Raw genomic sequence first — 9,792 nt, 5'->3', positions numbered from 1 at the left:
TTATGTGTCGTGCTCGAGGTTGTCCTAGCAGTCGTTCTTGAGATAGCCCTAGATGTCTCCGAAATCATCCTAAAAGTCATCTTCCAGGTCGTCTTAGACGTCGTCCTAGAGGTCGTCCTAGATGTCGTCCTTGATGTTGTCCTAGAAGTCGTCCTTGAATTTGTCCTAGATGTCTTCGAAATCGTCCTAAACGTCGTCTTCGAGGTCGTTATAGACGTCGTCCTTGAGGTTGTCCTTGGTGTTGTCCTGGAAGTCATCCTAGAAGTCGTCCTTGAGGTTGTCCTAGATGTTGTCTTCGAAATCATCCAGAGTCGTCTTCAAGGTCGTTCTAGACGTCGTCCTTGAGGTCGTCCTAGAAGTCGTCCTTGAGTTCGTCCTAGATGTAGCCTTCGAAATCGTCCTAAAAGTCTTCTTCGAGGTCGTCTTAGACGTCGTCCTTGAAGTCGTCCTAGATGTCGTCCTTGAGGTTGTCCTAGATGTTGCTTTCGAAATCGTCCTAGAAGTCGACTTCGAGGTCGTCTTGGACGTCGTCCTTGAGGTCGTCTTAGGTGTCGTCTTCCCGGTCGTCCTAGAAGTCGTCCTTGGGGTCATCCTAGATGTTGTCTTCGAAATCGTCCTAAAAGTTGTCTTCCAGGTCGTCTTAGATGTCGTCCTACAGGTCGTCCTAGATGTCGTCCTTGAGGTCGTCCTAGAAGTCGTCCTTGAGGTTGTCCTAGATGTTGTCTTCGAAATCGTCCTAAAAGTCGTCTTGTGTCGTCTCATCATGAGTAGCTTCATGCACTGTAGTCTCAGCGGGATGTCTTCTAAACTTTTTGTGGGAAAAATTGGGACCTGAGGCTTGTGTTCAGTTTCGAGGATGACTTCCAATCCTGTGATGAGGTTACGAAACCTTTCACAGCTCCAGACCACGGCCAACCCTTCCCCTTCAATTTGAGCACAGCGCCTCTCTGTGTTGCTGAGTGTTCTTGATTCATACGCAACTGGACGATACGTGTCGTCACTCTGTTTTTGTCAAAGAACTGCGCCAATGCCATATGATGAGGCGTCTGCCGAGATCACTGTTATTTTCTTGGGATCAAACAAGGCGAGTATTGGGCTTAAAGTGAGTATTACTTTCAAGGCGTCAAAAGCCATCTGCTGCTCACAATCCCAGACTCAAGCGTTCTTCGAACTCAAAAGCGCCGTCAGAGGATGTGCTTTTTGGGCTAAATACAGAATGCATTTTCCGAGATAGTTTATCATTCCTAGAAAACTCTTCAGGTCACTTACATTGGCTGGTGTTTTCATTGCCCTGACTGCCGCGAGCTTGTCGTAATCAGGGTGGACCCCAGTTTGGTCTATCATGTGGCCTAGGAACTTTACTCGGGTTGCCTCAAAAACGCACTTTGTTGCAGCCTTGTTGCAGCTTGTTGCAGCCTTGCAAGGACTTCTCTCAGTCTTTTGTTGTGTTCTTCTTTGGAAGAGCCGTAGACGAGGATGTCGTTCATGTTGCATACGTGGTCCTCAATGTTGCTCAATAGCTGACTCGACTTTTTCTGATAAAACTCTGGTGCGGACGTGATACCAAATGAAAGCCTTTTGAATTTGTACTTCCCGAAAGGAGGGATGAAAGTTGTCAGAATCTGCGACTCTGGTGCTAGTTGAAATTGCCAGAAGCAGAAATTGGCGTCGAGCTTGGAGACAAATCTCGCATTCCCCGGCTGTGCGAGAACGTGATTTGTGGTAGGGAGAGGATGAAGTTCTCTCTCAACATACTTGTTCAATGATGTGAAATCCACGCAGATTCGATAGCTTCCATTTGGTTTCCGCACCACTACCATAGCAGGACACCAGTCGGTAGGTTCGTCCACCGATTCTATATCGTCAGGCAGAACCATGTTTTCTAGCTCTTTCTTTACCTCTTGCATGAGACATATTGGGATCCTCGTCGGGGAGGCTAAAGAAAAGGGGACAGCGTCTTGGTTCAATCGTATGGTGTATGGAATGTTCACGCAACCAAGACCTGTAAAAAGCGAAGGGAACTCAGCTTTAGCGTTCACTGTATTGGAGTTTGAAGTAGACACTTCATTAAGTCTCTTGACGACACCTAACTTCTCGCTGTCTCGTCTTGACAGGAGTGGAGATTCAAGGTTCTTCAGCACATAGACATCTGTCGCATCTTTGTTGTTCTTGTACGTAATATCGCCGCGTAGAACTCCGACGATGCGTAATCTGTCTTGATCAGGTCCCCTTAGAAGTTTTGTCGGCTCTGTCAAAGACACTTGTTCAAAGTGTTGTAGGTACACGGTTTCAGGGATCACCGTGACGTCGGCTCCTGTGTCGACCTTAAAGGACAAAGGGACTCGTTGAAGCTCCACGGTAACTGTCCAGGGGTCAGTGTCTTTGGCATCTACAGCGCCTAATAAAGAGGGGTCTTCCTCTACGGCGATTAGCTCTTGGACAGCTTTAGCGCTCAAACAAATTTGGCGAAGTGTCCTCTTTTTCCACATCTGTGGCATTTCGCAACCTTTGTCAGGACATTCACTGCCCGCGTGTCGATTATACCAACATCCAAGGCAGTGGAGCCTGTCGTCGACACTTTTGGTGGTCTGAGTTGGTAGCCTCCTTTGCGAAGGACGGGATTGTGATGGATATGGTGCCTTGACTCGACTAACACTGTCGGATTCCGGTGGAAGGTCAGTTTGTTGTCTTTTGACAGTTTCTGACTGGCGAGCCGTAGTGGTCGCTGTTTTTTGGGTTAAGTTTGCGTCTAACTGCATTTTTTTTCAGACAGTTTGCGGTCTTTGACACCCACAACAGTACGGTCTCTGATCATCTCGTCGTGGAGAGTCCTGAACTTGCAGAATTGAGCCAAAGCATGAAGGTCGGCCACGAAGTGTTCAACGGGCTCTCCGTCTTCCTGAATCCTTGTGTGGAATTTCGATCTGTCATAGATCAAGTTTCTTCGACCAATGAAGTGATCGTCGAACGCCTTGTGTACTACTTCGTAGTGAGTCATTTGGTCGCCGGTTAAGCTAAACGAAAGCAGGATATCTTCAGCTTTGTCTCCCACACAATAAAGGAGAACGTTCACCTGTTCGACGCTGGTTTTTCTTTGGAGTCCGCTAACCATCCGAAATCTCTCGAACCGTCGGATCCACCGGGGCCAGTCTTCTGACTCTGAGAAGTCAAATTCTTCCGGTGGCTGGCAAGTCAGCAATAAAGTCGCCATATTGTTTCGAATAAGCGGGATGTTCCGATGGCTCAGCGTGTAGAAATCGTCGGTGGTCCCTGGCTCTACTGCTCCGTCACCTTTTAGGAAGCTTGAAAGACTTGTGGTGGGGTGGGAAAAAGCCAGTTAGGCTGCCACCATGTTGTGTTGGATGTTTAGGGGTACGGCGAGCGACGAGGAAACAGGACCAGCCCGGTTGAGGACACGAGCCAGTCTCCTCTTTTATTCCTCGTCATCTACCTCTACAGCTGCAGCCCGCGCGTCTCTCTAAGAGCAACTAGAACAGTCCTCGAGGTCGTTCTAGAAGTCGTCCTTGAGGTCGTCCTAGATGTTGTCTTCGAAATCGTCCCAAAAGTCGTCTTCGAGGTCGTTTTAGACGTCGTCCTTGAGGTCGTCCTAGGTGTCGTCCTTGAAGTCGTCCTAGAAGTCGTCCTTGAGGTCTTCCTAGACATCGTCCTTAAGGTCGTCCAAGAAGTCGTCCTTGAGGTCGTCTGACCATAGTACAGCTTCGCTGGTCTTCCTTTTCACCAGAGTGGAAAGGCTGGTTCACACATTTGTGGCGATCGACTCCGTGAACACAACAACAGAACTAGGGCGGCTCAGGATATTTAGGCCTACATCGCCGTGATTGCGGATGTGCGGCACATCTAGATAGGTGTACAGTGCTGTGGTAGAAGCGGTAGCTAACTGACTTCAGAGATAGGGGAAGCAGAAAATATGGCCAGTGATGACGAGAAATGTTTAAACAATCCATCGCTCAATTTATCAGGAAAAGAATCGACCTTTTGCTCAATTACCCAAGCAACAAGGATAATGCAGAGATTGGTGTTCCACGCCCCACACGCGCATGTCTTCCCCGTACAAAAAATTCGAAGTAAATAATCAAAATAAAGCGTTGACGAACGCGCGTGCAAGATGCCGTTTGTTTGAGGTATTTGCTTTAAAAAGTTACTACTGCTGAGGCCAGCACGTGCGGCGCGTGGAACACCAATCCCTGCATTCTCCTTGATGCTTGGGTAATATTAGTCGCTTACCTTATTAGCTCACACAAACGTCATAATGGAATGAAGAAGAAAAGGAAGCGGATATTTCCGAATGTATCGAAAAGGCGTAGAAGGAAAAGAAGGGAAAATATACGGGGTTTCACAAAAGACAATTTACACATTTTTTTTATCGCAAAAACAAACTAGGCATCGCCGAACGCTTATTCTCCGCCCAAAGGTAGCGCTAGAGGTCACAACCTGATGCCAATGTTCCAGCTAGATCCGATACCTTATTCAAAAGTTATAAGTGATTTTCTGAAAATTTTAATGGGAAAATGGAGCCCATTTTCGCCCGTTTTCGGTTTCTGGTGCCGTAGAGCCCCTTGCATTCGGAAACTCCGTCAGCCGCCATTTTTCCATTGAAAGTTTCAGAAAATCACCTATAACTTTTGAATAGAGTATGGGAACGGTCTGAAACTTTGGCATCCGGTTGTAACCTCTAGCCCTGCCTTTGGGCGGAGAATGAGCGTTCGGCGATGCCTCGTTCATTTTTGCGGTAATAAAACCGTGTAAATTTTTTTAGTGACACCCTGGAGATGGAGTTGTGAGTCAGCGCTCTGTGAGTGTTTTGTTTGCTGTGATTGTGTCCCTAAGTGTGATTATTTTTGTGGCCTGTGGTGCCGTGCGTTTGTGCGGATTCCCTACTACCGCTGTAATTTTTTAAACATGGATGACGAACTCGCCCAAGCCGCTGTTTTGTAAAGGCTGATTTTTTTGTGTTTACGTGATTGATCTATCCGGTGACTGCAAACGCAAAAGAGGGAAAGCGTCATGACGTTCCACTTTAGACGCTTCTGATTGGCTCCAGCGGCTGATAGCACCGACTGCGGTCTGACCTAAGGCATGTTCTCACATACAGCGTGATGCTACTTCAGCGCTATTAATGCTGGTTCACACTTTTGTGACTGCTTACAACTGGAGAGGCTTGAAACTAAATATTAAGCCTCGTATGACTGCTTACGACCATCTTGCCGGTCACTTGCAGTCACAAGAGTCTTGAGGATTGACCTTAAATGTCAGTTCACATAGTTGCAACCGTATACGCCCGACTGAGACAGGGCCGGTTTTTAAGCCTTTTGAGACGGCTCACAACCGAATGCGCTGCTGCGGAGCCGGTAGGAAGCTATCAATAGAAGCTTATAAACCGGTCTCGTCTCAGTCGGTTGGAGTCAAACACAAGCGTGTGAACGGGCCTTAAGGATCCCCGGTCGCAAGTGGTCGCAAGTGAGTGAACCACTTTTCAGTCAGCACTACAAATAGTCCTGATCATTCTGATGCAGACCTGACTTTGCAGAATAATGTTGATACAGCGCTGGTACGCAGTGCTGTATCGGTGCTAAGTTACGTTCAAGTCAGCTATGCATTAGCGCTGTTATTAGCGTTAACCTAGCGCTTCGCGATATGTGTGAACCGGTCCTTAATGTGAAGCGGAACATTGGCGACTACTGCTAAATTCACCGCACCTAACGGCTGGAGCAGAAAGCTTTGGCGACAGGTTCGCTTGACAGTCTTGTCGATCGAATCAGGCATTCAGGGCGCCTGGTGGTCTGAGGACGATGCCGTGAAAGGAGGTTGAAGAACACTCGATGTAAATGGCCCATGCGTCAAGAAACTGAGAGAGAGGGGGATGCGATAGCGAGCGGGGATATCAGAACGCCAAGCTCTCGATCGAATGATCAGTGTGTACACCGAAAGCTAGATGCCTTTGTCTCCGTTGCACTCCCCGAACGCATTCGAAGGCGAGAGCCAAACGGACAACGCCGGCGTTCCGCTTTCTAACTAGAATGAAGAGCGAATGCCAAACGCCGGAGGCCCGCGTTTCCTCGTAGCGCATTCGACGAGTGCAGTAAAGACAAAGGCTTTACGTCTACCCAGTAATTACGCCCACCAGAGCTTTTCGTGCCAACGGCCCCTCGCGCTCCCGTCTCCACCTCTCCCTCGGCGCTCCGGCGCACGGAACACCTCGATATAAGTATCGAGACCTGCGCATCTCGATCTATCAATTACACAAGTGGCTGCTGCTCCAGCTCTCTTCTTCCAATGACCCCGTTGTCCTGAGAAACAAAACAATACAAATTGGTCGTCCGCTGCACCGCACAGCTCTGGCCAGTGATGGCCTCGGTTAATCATCCGTGACAGGCCGCTAGTCACCGGCCGTCAGCCATTGCACAAAAAGTTTCCACGAAAGAGTTTTCTTTTTTTTTTTTTCTATTGGGGAAATTTATTATTGTGACATACGTGACTCATTTTGACACTGTAACAAATAAAAACAAAATTTTCTTTTTTGAAGGAGTCTATACATCTTGTGTTTTTCTATTTCTGTTCCACATTTGCGTGGACTTTGATCCGGTTATCTCGAGTTTTTGCGGGGCACGTACTCTTTGTGTCCATCAGCGGGATGCGGCGTGGCGCCGAAATATTATGGTGATGCATTTTGGTACTCTGGAGAAAAGAGCTACTTCTCCGGGTATGCTTCACTGAAAAGTAAAATTAAAAAGAGGAGATGAAATATTCGCGCGTGCCACCACCAAGTGCCCAATTTTACCTTCTCTATCAAAAGTTTCACTTCTGGGTTCTTGTTGTTCCTGCGGTTCTTGTCGCAGACGCTATCGTACCAAGAGTACAAAGTTTGTCCTTGTTTTATTTGTTCCATAGAAAGTAGGGCTTTCTCCGACTAGGAGCTCACATTGATTTCTTGAACATCGTAACTCTAAATTGTATTCCCAAAGATATTTTCCAGCACTCAGAAGGCGCTTTTGTTTTCTCAATGTAATTTGTAAGTTCGATTCGTTTTTGTTTTGCTAGGAACTAGCAGATTGCTTTCATGTCATTGTTCTTACTTGTAAAATGCCCCCTTACAAAAGAAAAGGGCAAAGAAAAAAAGAAAGTTTTAATGTGGTTTAGAAACCTTTGTGGAGACAGGAAGATAGCAAGCAAGCAAGTTATATATAGATTAAGTTTCTGCAATTTTCTTTAGAGCACAAAATGAGGGACGCTGCTGCCGCTGTTTGATTAAAATCCTTTATCAAATGTACGGAGGGAGATGCGATTGGGAATAATGTTATTCGTTCCTGTTCGTACACAAATTTGCGACATATCTTTTTTTTTTTTGCAAAATGCGTTACCATTGATTGTTTTGGAGCATGAAGATGTCTTTTGTTTGGACGGTCATGGTTTGGACTGAACTAGACTGGACTGGACTGAACTGGAACGGTGATGGAGCGGCGCGGTTCCCGCCATGTCCCTTTGCTCCGTTTGTTCGTTTGTTATGTCCACTTTTTCTCTTACAAAAATAAGAGTCTTCTTGCACACTTCAGTGACCCTACGCGGGAGTGGGAGAGGTCAAGATCGAGCGGCCTCATAGCTCAAGTGCCGCGGGGGCTACGTGGGTGGCACAACGCAGGCGACAACATAAAACTAAGGCGCAGCAACGATGACGTTTGCGGGAAACAGCTGACCCACGTAAGGAAAGATTGGATCTTCGAAGAGAAGAGTATGCGGACTGCAGGCGGCGATCAAGGGAAGCTGTGGTGGCTGCATCCGAAACCGCCGACGCCGGGCAGACCAGACTGGCTCTCCGAACAAAACAGTACGCGGACCGTTTCGGGGTTGGAATTAAGATCCTTCGCTGAGTCGGAACCCTTGCACTACGTGCCAACACATTTAGTCCAGGATCAGCGCAGCACCAGCAGCGATTTCGCCACACTTTTTTCGTACACTTTCAGCACTTATATTATGCAATGCGTCTATCTCCGTAAAGGATGAACAAATGAACGGGATAAATCTGCGTGCAAAGTTTGGATGCGTAAAAATTCAGAAAGAGGATTGCTCACGAATAATATAAATCTTTCTCACTAATCTTCGTCTCACCTTAGCATGGACTAAATGCGAAGGCTGTGCAAGCACGAGCGGCTAGCCTTGATTGCCTTGATTCCAGTCAAGGAAATCAAGGCTAGCCGCCCGTACTCGCTGCAAGAGCGCTCCTGCAGCCGCCGAGGCTTAACCAAATACTTTACTAGGGGAATACATTCCACTGCGCTCATTTGCATTAGTCAGTACGCCTACAGCACCGAATCCAGCCCTGACGGAGGGGAGGTCCGCGTCAATCCACGCGTATGCGCACGTGGATGTTCGCGGCGGCCGGGGCGGTGTCGTCTCCGATTGCCCCTAAAGCCCCTTCATGTTTCAAAAGTAGCGCAAGATGCGTCGATGCACGAGGGATGTGCAACGTGCAACCTTTCGGAAAATAATGGCGGCAGAGCGCAGCAAAGTATTTGGCGCAGCACTGAGCAACGTTACTGGCACTGAGCCAAATTTTAGATGCCATGTTCTTCCTAGAATTGGTGCGCAGCACGTGTCTCGAGCATTTCCACAACAGTGAGTTTGGTATGTAGAACAACCATCATCATCATCATAATTTACCACCCGATAGGTGAGACCTCCCCGACGATAGATGGCTCTCGCCAAGCTCAGAAAACCTGTCCGCGCCAAGAATATCGCATTTGAAAAGAGTGGAATGTATTCCCCCTAGTAAAGTATATGTTTCAACCAAAGCAACTAGCTCGCGCTTTTGGCGTGCGCGGCTAAAAATAGTCCATGATAAGATGAGACAAAGTGTATAAAATGTTTTTCTTCCTGGGGCGCATCAGAAAGAAAGATAAAAGCAATTCGATTTAGGTGTGCACTATACTCAAGGATTTTTAGAGGGCAGCTCTTAGGCGCCCGTTTCTGAGCTCCGCGGCGTCGGTGTTGGCGTAATCACGCTAAATTTAGCGGGAAAATTGAGCTCACCTGACCTCAACACCGATTCTATTCCCCGCTAAATTAAGCTTGAAAATTCAGTACTGCCGCTAGATTTATCGGACAAAATCAGTTTCTCCGCTAGATTTAGAAACTATATTGATGCCACGTGACCACAACACCAATTCAATTCCCCGCTACATTTCGAGGGGAAATTCAATTTCTCCGCTAGATTTAGCGAACAAATTCAGTTTCTTTGCTAAATTTAGCCGGAGAAATGATGCAAAGTGACGTCAACAAGAATTTGATTCCCCGCTAAATTTATCGGGGAGCTATAATGGTGTTGAGGTCACGTGACATAAAGTTTCACGCTAAATCTAGCGGAGAAACTGAATTTGTTCTTGGGTGACGTGACACCAAGTCATGTGACGTCATTTTCCCCGCTAAATTTAGCAGGGAATCTGAATTGGAGTAGGAAGAGAGAGGATGGGATGGAGGAGGAGGAGGAGAAGAGGATACAAAGGAGGAGGAGGGGCATACCCTCCCCTCCTCCTCCTCAAGAGCTGCGCTCTAATTTCGCATTACGGAGATTTTTAAATATCTTTCATTCTTTTGCTTTTATTTTGCCGTGGCATTCAATGCGGTCGGTGCGTGTGCAATATTTATTATAATTCCTAGCGTGTCCATTGTTTACAAGTGTGAGTATAGGATTATTATGTAACATCATTGGCCCACGAGTGGATTAAAATTTCGTTCTAACCAAAGCTCCGGTTCGCTTCGTTCCAGTGTTGTGCAGTG

Source organism: Ixodes scapularis, unplaced genomic scaffold, assembly GCF_016920785.2.
Source record: "Ixodes scapularis isolate PalLabHiFi unplaced genomic scaffold, ASM1692078v2 PGA_scaffold44__24_contigs__length_19508400, whole genome shotgun sequence".
In the NCBI taxonomy this organism is placed as follows: domain Eukaryota; kingdom Metazoa; phylum Arthropoda; class Arachnida; order Ixodida; family Ixodidae; genus Ixodes; species Ixodes scapularis.
Note: the sequence above shows the minus strand (reverse complement) of the source record.